Source organism: Schistocerca nitens, chromosome 12, assembly GCF_023898315.1.
Source record: "Schistocerca nitens isolate TAMUIC-IGC-003100 chromosome 12, iqSchNite1.1, whole genome shotgun sequence".
In the NCBI taxonomy this organism is placed as follows: domain Eukaryota; kingdom Metazoa; phylum Arthropoda; class Insecta; order Orthoptera; family Acrididae; genus Schistocerca; species Schistocerca nitens.
In genome coordinates this window covers 69,477,016-69,485,361 of record NC_064625.1, presented here as the reverse complement: position 1 = coordinate 69,485,361, position 8,346 = coordinate 69,477,016, and positions in this window count along the sequence as shown.

Genomic DNA, 8,346 nt, shown 5'->3' with positions numbered 1-8,346 from the left:
ACCTTTCTCACTTATATTCATCAATTTGACAGTGGAGTAAATATATCTAAAAAGAAAGATGATGAGACTTAACAAACAAAAGCGCTGGCAGGTCGATAGACACACAAACAAGCACAAACATACACACAAAATTCTAGCTTTCGCAGCCAACGGTTGCCTCGTCAGGAAAGAGGGAAGGAGGGGAAAGTGCTATGTTTACTCTACCATCGTGTGTGTGATTATGTCTGATAAGAGCCATCACTCCCAGCATTCTGTCTATTGGAGTGATTGGGAAAGACTTCTTTCTTTTGCTAGGTGCTTCTTATGTTTGATACCGTTCTCACTTATATTCATCAAGTGGAGTAATGTATTTGAATCGTGAAATGTGGTTAAGTGTTTGTTCTCTACAGCAGGGTCAGCTGGTTTTATGGCCACAAAGCAGATTCTCCATTCAATGGAGTTTTGGTGCAGATGGGACACCATGTGCACCTTACTGAATAAGGGATGTTTGTAAAGTGATAAAGCTTCTTGTTTCGGTATCTCCTTCATTTGCTTTACATGTTTAAAAATCTTATTCCAATGGTCACTAAAAATAATCAATGTGCGGCACAAGTTGTGGTACATGTTTCTTCCCTCTCAGCAGGGAGATTCCGCTTGATGACTTCTATGTTTGCTCTACCATCCAGTGTGATTAGGTCTGATAAGAACCATCACTCCCAGCATTCTGTCTATTGGAGTTATTGGGAAGGACTTCTCTCCTTTGGTAGGTACTTGATTTGATTGATACCGTTATCACTTATATTCATCAATTTCACAGTGGAGTAATGTATTTGAATTGTGAAATGTGGTTAAGTGTTTGTTCTCTACAGCAGGGTCAGCTGGTTGTGTGGCCACAAAGCATATTCTCCATTCAATGGGTTTTTGGTGCAGATGGGACACCACATGAATAAGGGATGTTTGAAATATGATAAATCTTCTTCTTTAGGTATCTCCTTCATTTGCTTTATATGTTTAATAATCTTATTCCAATCGTCACTAAAAATAATAAATGTGCTGCACAAATTGTGGTACATGTTTCTTCCCTCTCAGCAGGGAGATTCCGTTTGATGACTTCTATGTTTGCTCTACCATCGAATGTGATTTTCTCTGATAAGAACCATCACTACCAGCATTATGTCTATTGGAGTTATTGGGAAGGACTTCTGTCTTTTGGTAGGTACTTTATTTGATTGATACCGTTATCACTTATATTCATCAATTTCACAGTGGAGTAATGTATTTGAATCGTTAAATGTGGTTAAGTGTTTGCTCTCTACAGCAGGGTCAGGTGGTTGTATGGCCACAAAGCAGATTCTCCATTCAATGGGTTTTTGTTGCAGATGGGACACCATGTGCACCTTACTGAATAACGGAAGTACGGAAAGTGATAAAGCTTCTTGTTTCGCTATCTCCTTCATTTGCTTTACATGTTTAAAAATCTTATTCCAATGGTCGCTAAAAATAATAAATGTGCTGCACAAAATGTGGTACATGTTTCTTCCCTCTCAGCAGGGAGTTTCCGTTTGACGACTTCTATGCTCTACCATCGAGTGTGATTTTCTCTGATAAGAACCATCACTCCCAGCATTCTGTCTATTGGAGTTGTTGGGAAAAAATTCTTTCTTTTGCTAGGTGCCTCTTTTGATTGATACCGTTATCACTTATACTCATCAATTTAACAGTGGAGTAATGTATTTGAATCGTAAATTTGTGGTTAAGTGTTTGTTCTTTACAGCAGGGACAGCTGGTTCTATGGCCACAAAGCAGATTCTCCATTCAATGGGTTTTTGGTGCAGATGGGACACCACATGGATAAGGGATGTTTGGAATATGATAAATCTTCTTGTTTAGGCATCTCCTTCATTTGCTTTATATGTTTAAAAAACTTATTCCAATGGTCACTAAAAATAATCAATGTGCTGCACAAGATGTGGTACATGTTTCTTCCCTCTCAACAGGGAGATTCCGCTTGATGCCTTCTATGTTTGCTCTACCATCCAGTGTGATTAGGTCTGATAAGGACCATCACTCATAGCATTCTCTCTATTGGAGTTATTGGGAAGGACTTCTCTGCTTTGGTAGGTACTTTATTTGATTGATAACGTTATCGCTTATATTCATCAATTTCACAGTGGAGTAATGTATTTGAATCGTTAAATGTGGTTAAGTGTTTGCTCATTACAGCAGGGTCAGCTGGTTTTGTGGCCACAAAGCAGATTCTCCATTCAATGGGGTTTTGGTGCAGATGGGACACCATGTGCACCTTACTGAATAACGGAAGTTCGGACAGTGATAAGCTTCTTGTTTAGGTATCTCCTTCATTTGCTTTACTTTTTTAAAATCGTATTCCAATGGTCGCTAAAAATAATAAATGTGCTTTACAAATTGTGGTACATGTTTCTCTCCTCACAGCAGGGAGATTCCGTTTGATGACTGCGATGTTTGTTCTACCATCGAGTGTGATTTTGTCTGATAAAAACCATCACTACCAGCATTCTGTCTATTGGAGTTATTGGGAAGGACTTCTGTCTTTTGGTAGGTACTTTATTTGATTGATACCGTTATCACTTATATTCATCAATTTCACAGTGGAGTAATGTATTTGATTCGTGAAATATGGTTAAGTGTTTGTTCTTTACAGCAGGGTCATCTGGTTATATGGCCACAAAGAAGATTCTCCATTCAGTGGGTTTTTGTTGGAGATGGGACACCACATACACCTTACTGAATAACGGATGTTTGGAATGTGATAAATCTTCTTGTTTAGGTATCTCCTTCATTTGCTTTATATGTTTATAAATCTTATTCCAATGGTCACTAAAAATAATCAGTGTACTGCACAAAATGTGGTACATGTTTCTTCCCTCTCAGCAGTGACATTGCGTGTGATGACTGCTATGTTTGCTCTACCATCGTGTGTGATTTTGTCTGATAAGAACCATCACTCCCAGCATTCTGTCTATAGGAGTTATCGGGAAAGACTTCTTTCTTTTGCTAGGTGCTTCTTTTGATTGATACCGTTATCACTTATATTCATCAATTTCACAGTGGAGTAATGTATTTGAATCATGAAATGTGGTTAAGTGTTTGTTCTGAACAGCATGGTCAGCTGGTTTTATAGCCACAAGGCAGATTCTCCATTCAATGAGTTTTTGGTGCAGATGGGACACAACCTGCACATTACTGAATAACGGATGTTCGGAATGTGATAAACCTTCTTGTTTAGGTATCTCGTTCATTTGCTTTATATGTTTAAAAATCTTATTCCAATGGTCACTAAAAATAATCAATGAGCTGCACAAGTTGTGGTACATGTTTCTTCCCTCTTAGCAGTGTTATTCCGTTTGATGACTGCTATGTGTGCTCTACCATCGAGTGTGATTTTGTCTGATAAGCACCATCACTCTCAACATTCTGTCTATTGCAGTTATTCGGAAAGACTTCTCTCTTTTGCTGGGTGCTTCTTTTGATTGATACCGTTATCACTTATATTCATCAATTTCACAGTGGAGTAATGTATTTGAATCATGAAATGTGGTTAAGTGTTTGTTCTCTACAGCAGGGTCAGCTGGTTTTATGGCCACAAAGCAGATTCTCCATTCAATGGGATTTTGGTGCAGATGGGACACCATGTGCACCTTACTGAATAAGGGATGTTCGGGAAGTGATAAAGCTTCTTGTTTCGGTATCTCCTTCATTGGCTTTATATGTTTAAAAATCTTATTCCAATGGTCGCTAAAAATAATAAATGTGCTGCACAAATTGTGGTACATCTTTCTTCCCCCTCAGCAGAGACATTCCGTTTGATGACTGCTATGTTTGCTCTACCATCGTGTGTGATTTTGTCTGGTAAGAGCCATCACTCCCAGCATTCTGTCAATTGGAGTTATTGGGAAAGACTTCTTTCTTTTGCTAGGTGCTTCTTTTGATTGATAGCGTTCTCACTTATATTCATCAATTTCACAGTGGAGTAATGTATTTGAATCGTGAAATGTGGTTAAGTGTTTGTTCTTTACAGCAGTGTCAGCTGGTTGTTTGGCCACAAAGCAGATTCTCCATTCAATGGGTTTTCGGTGCAGTTGTGACACCATGTGCATCTTACTGAATAACAGAAGTTCGGAATGTGATAAAGCTTCTTGTTTAGGTATCTCCTTCATTTGCTTTACATGTTTAAAAATCTTATTCCAATGGTCTCTAAAAATAATAAATGTGCTGCACAAATTGTGGTACATGTCTCTTCCCTCACAGCAGGGAGATTCTGTTTGATGACTGCTATGTTTGTTCTACCATCGAGTGTGATTTTGTGTGATAAGAGCCATCACTCCCAGCATTCTGTCTATTGGAGTTATTGGGGACGACTTCTTTCTTTTGCTAGGTGCTTCTTTTGATTGATACCGTTTTCACTTATATTCATCAATTTCACAGTGGAGTAATTTATTTGAATCGTTAAATGTGGTTAAGTGTTTGCTCCCTACAGCAGGGTCAGCTGGTTTTATGGCCACAAAGCAGATTCTCCATTCAATGGGTTTTTGGTGCAGATGGGACACCATCTGCACCTTACAGAATAACGGAAGTTCGGAATGTGATAAAGCTTCTTGTTTAGGTATCTCCTTCATTCGCTTTAACATGTTTAAAAATCTTATTCCAATGGTAACTAAAAATAATAAATGTGCTGCGCAAAATGTGGTACATGTTTCTTCCCTCTCAGCAGTGACATTCCGTGTGATGACTGCTATGTTTGCGTTACCATCGTGTGTGATTTTATCTGATAAGAACCATCACTCCCGGCAATCTGTCTATTGGAGTTATCGGGAAAGACTTCTTTCTTTTGCTAGGTGCTTCTTTTGATTGATACCGTTATCACTTATATTCATCAATTTCACAGTAGAGTAATGTATTTGAATCATGATATGTGGTTAAGTGTTTGTTCTCTACAGCAGGGTCAGCTGGTTTTATGGCCACAAGGCAGATTCTCCATTCAATGGGTTTTTGGTGCAGATGGGACACCACATGCACCTTTCTGAATAATGGATGTTCGGAATGTGATAAATCTCCTTGTTTAGGTATCTCCTTCATTTGCTTTATATGTTTAATAGTCTTATTCCAATCGTCACTAAAAATAATAAATGTGCTGCACATATTGTGGTACATGTTTCCTCCCTCTAAGCAGGGAGATTCCGTTTGATGACTGCTATGTTTGTTCTACCATCGAGAGTGATTTTGTTGAATAAGTACCACCACTCCCAGCATTCAGTCTATTGCAGTTATTGGGAAAGTCTTCTTTCTTTTGCTAGGTGCTTCATTTGATTGATACCCTTATCACTTATATTCATCAATTTCACAGTGGAGTAATGTATTTGAATCGTGAAATTTGGTTAAGTGTTTGTTCTCTACAGCAGGGTCAGCTGGTTGTATGGCCACAAAGCATATTCTCCATTCAATGGGTTTTTGGTGCAGATGGGACACCACGTGCACCTTACTGAATAAGGGATGTTCGGAATGTGATAAATCTTCTTGTTTAGGTATCTCCTTCATTTGCTTTATACGTTTAAAAATCTTATTCCAATGGTCACTAAAAATAATCAATGTGCTGCACAAGTTGTGGTACATGTTTGTTCCCTCTCAGCAGGGAGATTCCGCTTGATGACTTCTATGTTTGCTCTACCATCCAGTGTGATTAGGTCTGATAAGAACCATCACTCATAGCATTCTCTCTATTGGAGTTATTGGGAAGGACTTCTCTCCTTTGGTAGGTACTTTATTTGATTGATACCGTTATCACTTATATTCGTCAATTTCACAGTGGAGTAATGTATTTGAATCGTGAAATGTGGTTAAGTGTTTGTTCTCTACAGCAGGGTCAGCTGGTTGTATGGCCACAAAGCATATTCTCCATTCAATGGGTTTTTTATTGCAGATGGGACACCACATGAATAAGGGATGATTGAAATATGATAATTCTTCTTCTTTAGGTATCTCCTTCATTTGCTTTAAATGTTTAATAATCTTATTCCAATCGACATTAAAAATAATAAATGTTCTGCACAAATTGTGGTACATGTTTCTTCCCTCTCAGCAGGGAGATTCCGTTTGATGACTTCTATGTTTGCTCTACCATCGAATGTGATTTTCTCTGATAAGAACCATCACTACCAGCATTATGTCTATTGGAGTTATTGGGAAGGACTTCTGTCTTTTGGTAGGTACTTTATTTGATTGATACCGTTATCACTTATATTCATCAATTTCACAGTGGAGTAATGTATTTGAATCGTTAAATGTGGTTAAGTGTTTGCTCTCTACAGCAGGGTCAGGTGGTTGTATGGCCACAAAGCAGATTCTCCATTCAATGGGTTTTTGTTGCAGATGGGACACCATGTGCACCTTACTGAATAACGGAAGTACGGAAAGTGATAAAGCTTCTTGTTTCGCTATCTCCTTCATTTGCTTTACATGTTTAAAAATCTTATTCCAATGGTTGCTAAAAATAATAAATGTGCTGCACAAAATGTGGTACATGTTTCTTCCCTCTCAGCAGTGACATTCCGTGTGATGACTGCTATGTTTGCGTTACCATCGTGTGTGATTTTATCTGATAAGAACCATCACTCCCAGCATTCTGACTATTGGAGTTATCGGGAAAGACTTCTTTCTTTTGCTAGGTGCTTCTTTTGATTGATACCGTTATCACTAATATTCATCAATTTCACAGTGGAGTAATGTATTTGAATCATGAAATGTGGTTAAGTGTTTCTTCTCTACAGCAGGGACAGCTCGTTTTATGGCCACAAAGCATATTCTCCATTCAATGGGGTTTTGGGCAGATGGGACACCATGTGCACCTTACTGAATAACGGAAGTTTGTAAAGTGATAAATCTTCTTGTTTCGGTATCTCCTTCATTTGCTTTATATGTTTAAAAATCTCATTCCAATGGTCGCTAAAAATAATAAATGTGCTGCACAAATTGTGTTACATGTTTCTTCCCTCACAGCAGGGAGATTCCGTTTGATGACTGCTATGTTTGTTCTACCATCGAGTGTGATTTTGTCTGATAAGAACCATCACTCCCAGCATTTTGTCTATTGCAGTTATTGGGAAAGACTTCTTTCTTTAGCTAGGTTCTTCTTTTGATTGATACCGTTATCACTTATAATCATCAATTTGACAGTGGAGTAATGTATTTGAATCGTTAAATGTGGTTAAGTGTTTGTTCTCTACAGCAGGGTCAGCTGGTTGTATGGCCACAAAGCAGATTCTCCATTCAATGGGTTTTTGGTGCAGATGGGATACCACATGAATAAGGGATGTTTGAAATATGATAAATCTTCTTGTTTAGGTATCTCCTTCATTTGCTTTATATGTTTAAAAATCTTTTTCCAATTGTCACTAAAAATAATCAATGTGCTGCACAAGTTGTGGTACATGTTTCTTCCCCCTCAGGACAGACATTCCGTTTGATCACTGCTATGTTTGCTCTACCATTGTGTGTGATTTTGTCTGATAAGAGCCATCACTCCCAGCATTCTGTATATTGGAGTTATTGGGAAAGACTTCTTCCTTTTGCTAGGTGCTTCTTTTGATTGATTCCGTTCTTACTTATATTCATCAATTTCACAGTGGAGTAATGTATTTGAATCGTGAAATGTGGTTAGTGTTTGTTCTTTACAGCAGGGTCAGCTGGTTCTATGGCCACAAGGCAGATTCTCCGTTGAATGGGTTTTTGGTGCAGATGGGACACCACGTGCACCTTACTGAATGAGGGATATTCGGAATGTGATAAATCTTCTTGTTTAGGTATCTCCTTCATTGGCTTTATATGTTTAAAAATCTTATTCCAATCGTCACTAAAAATAATAAATGTGCCGCACAAATTGTGGTACATGTTTCTTCCCTCTCAGCAGGGAGATTCCGTTTGAAGACTTCTATGTTTGCTCTACCATCGAGTGTGATTTTCTCTGATAAGAACCATCACTCCCAGCATTCTGTCTATTGGAGTTATTGAGAGGGACTTCTGTCTTTTGGTAGGTACTTTATTTGATTGATACCGTTATCACTTATATTCATCAATTTCACAGTGGAGTAATGTATTTGAATCATGAAATGTGGTTAAGTGTTTGTTCTCTACAGCAAGGTCAGCTGGTTTTGTGCCACAAAGCAGATTCTTCATTCAATGGGTTTTTGGTGCAGATGGGACACCATGTGCACCTTACTGAATAACGGAAGTTCGGAATGTGATAAAGCTTCTTGTTTAGGTATCTCCTTCATTTGCTTTACATGTTTAAAAATCTTATTCCAATGGTCACTAAAAATAATAAATGTGCTGCAC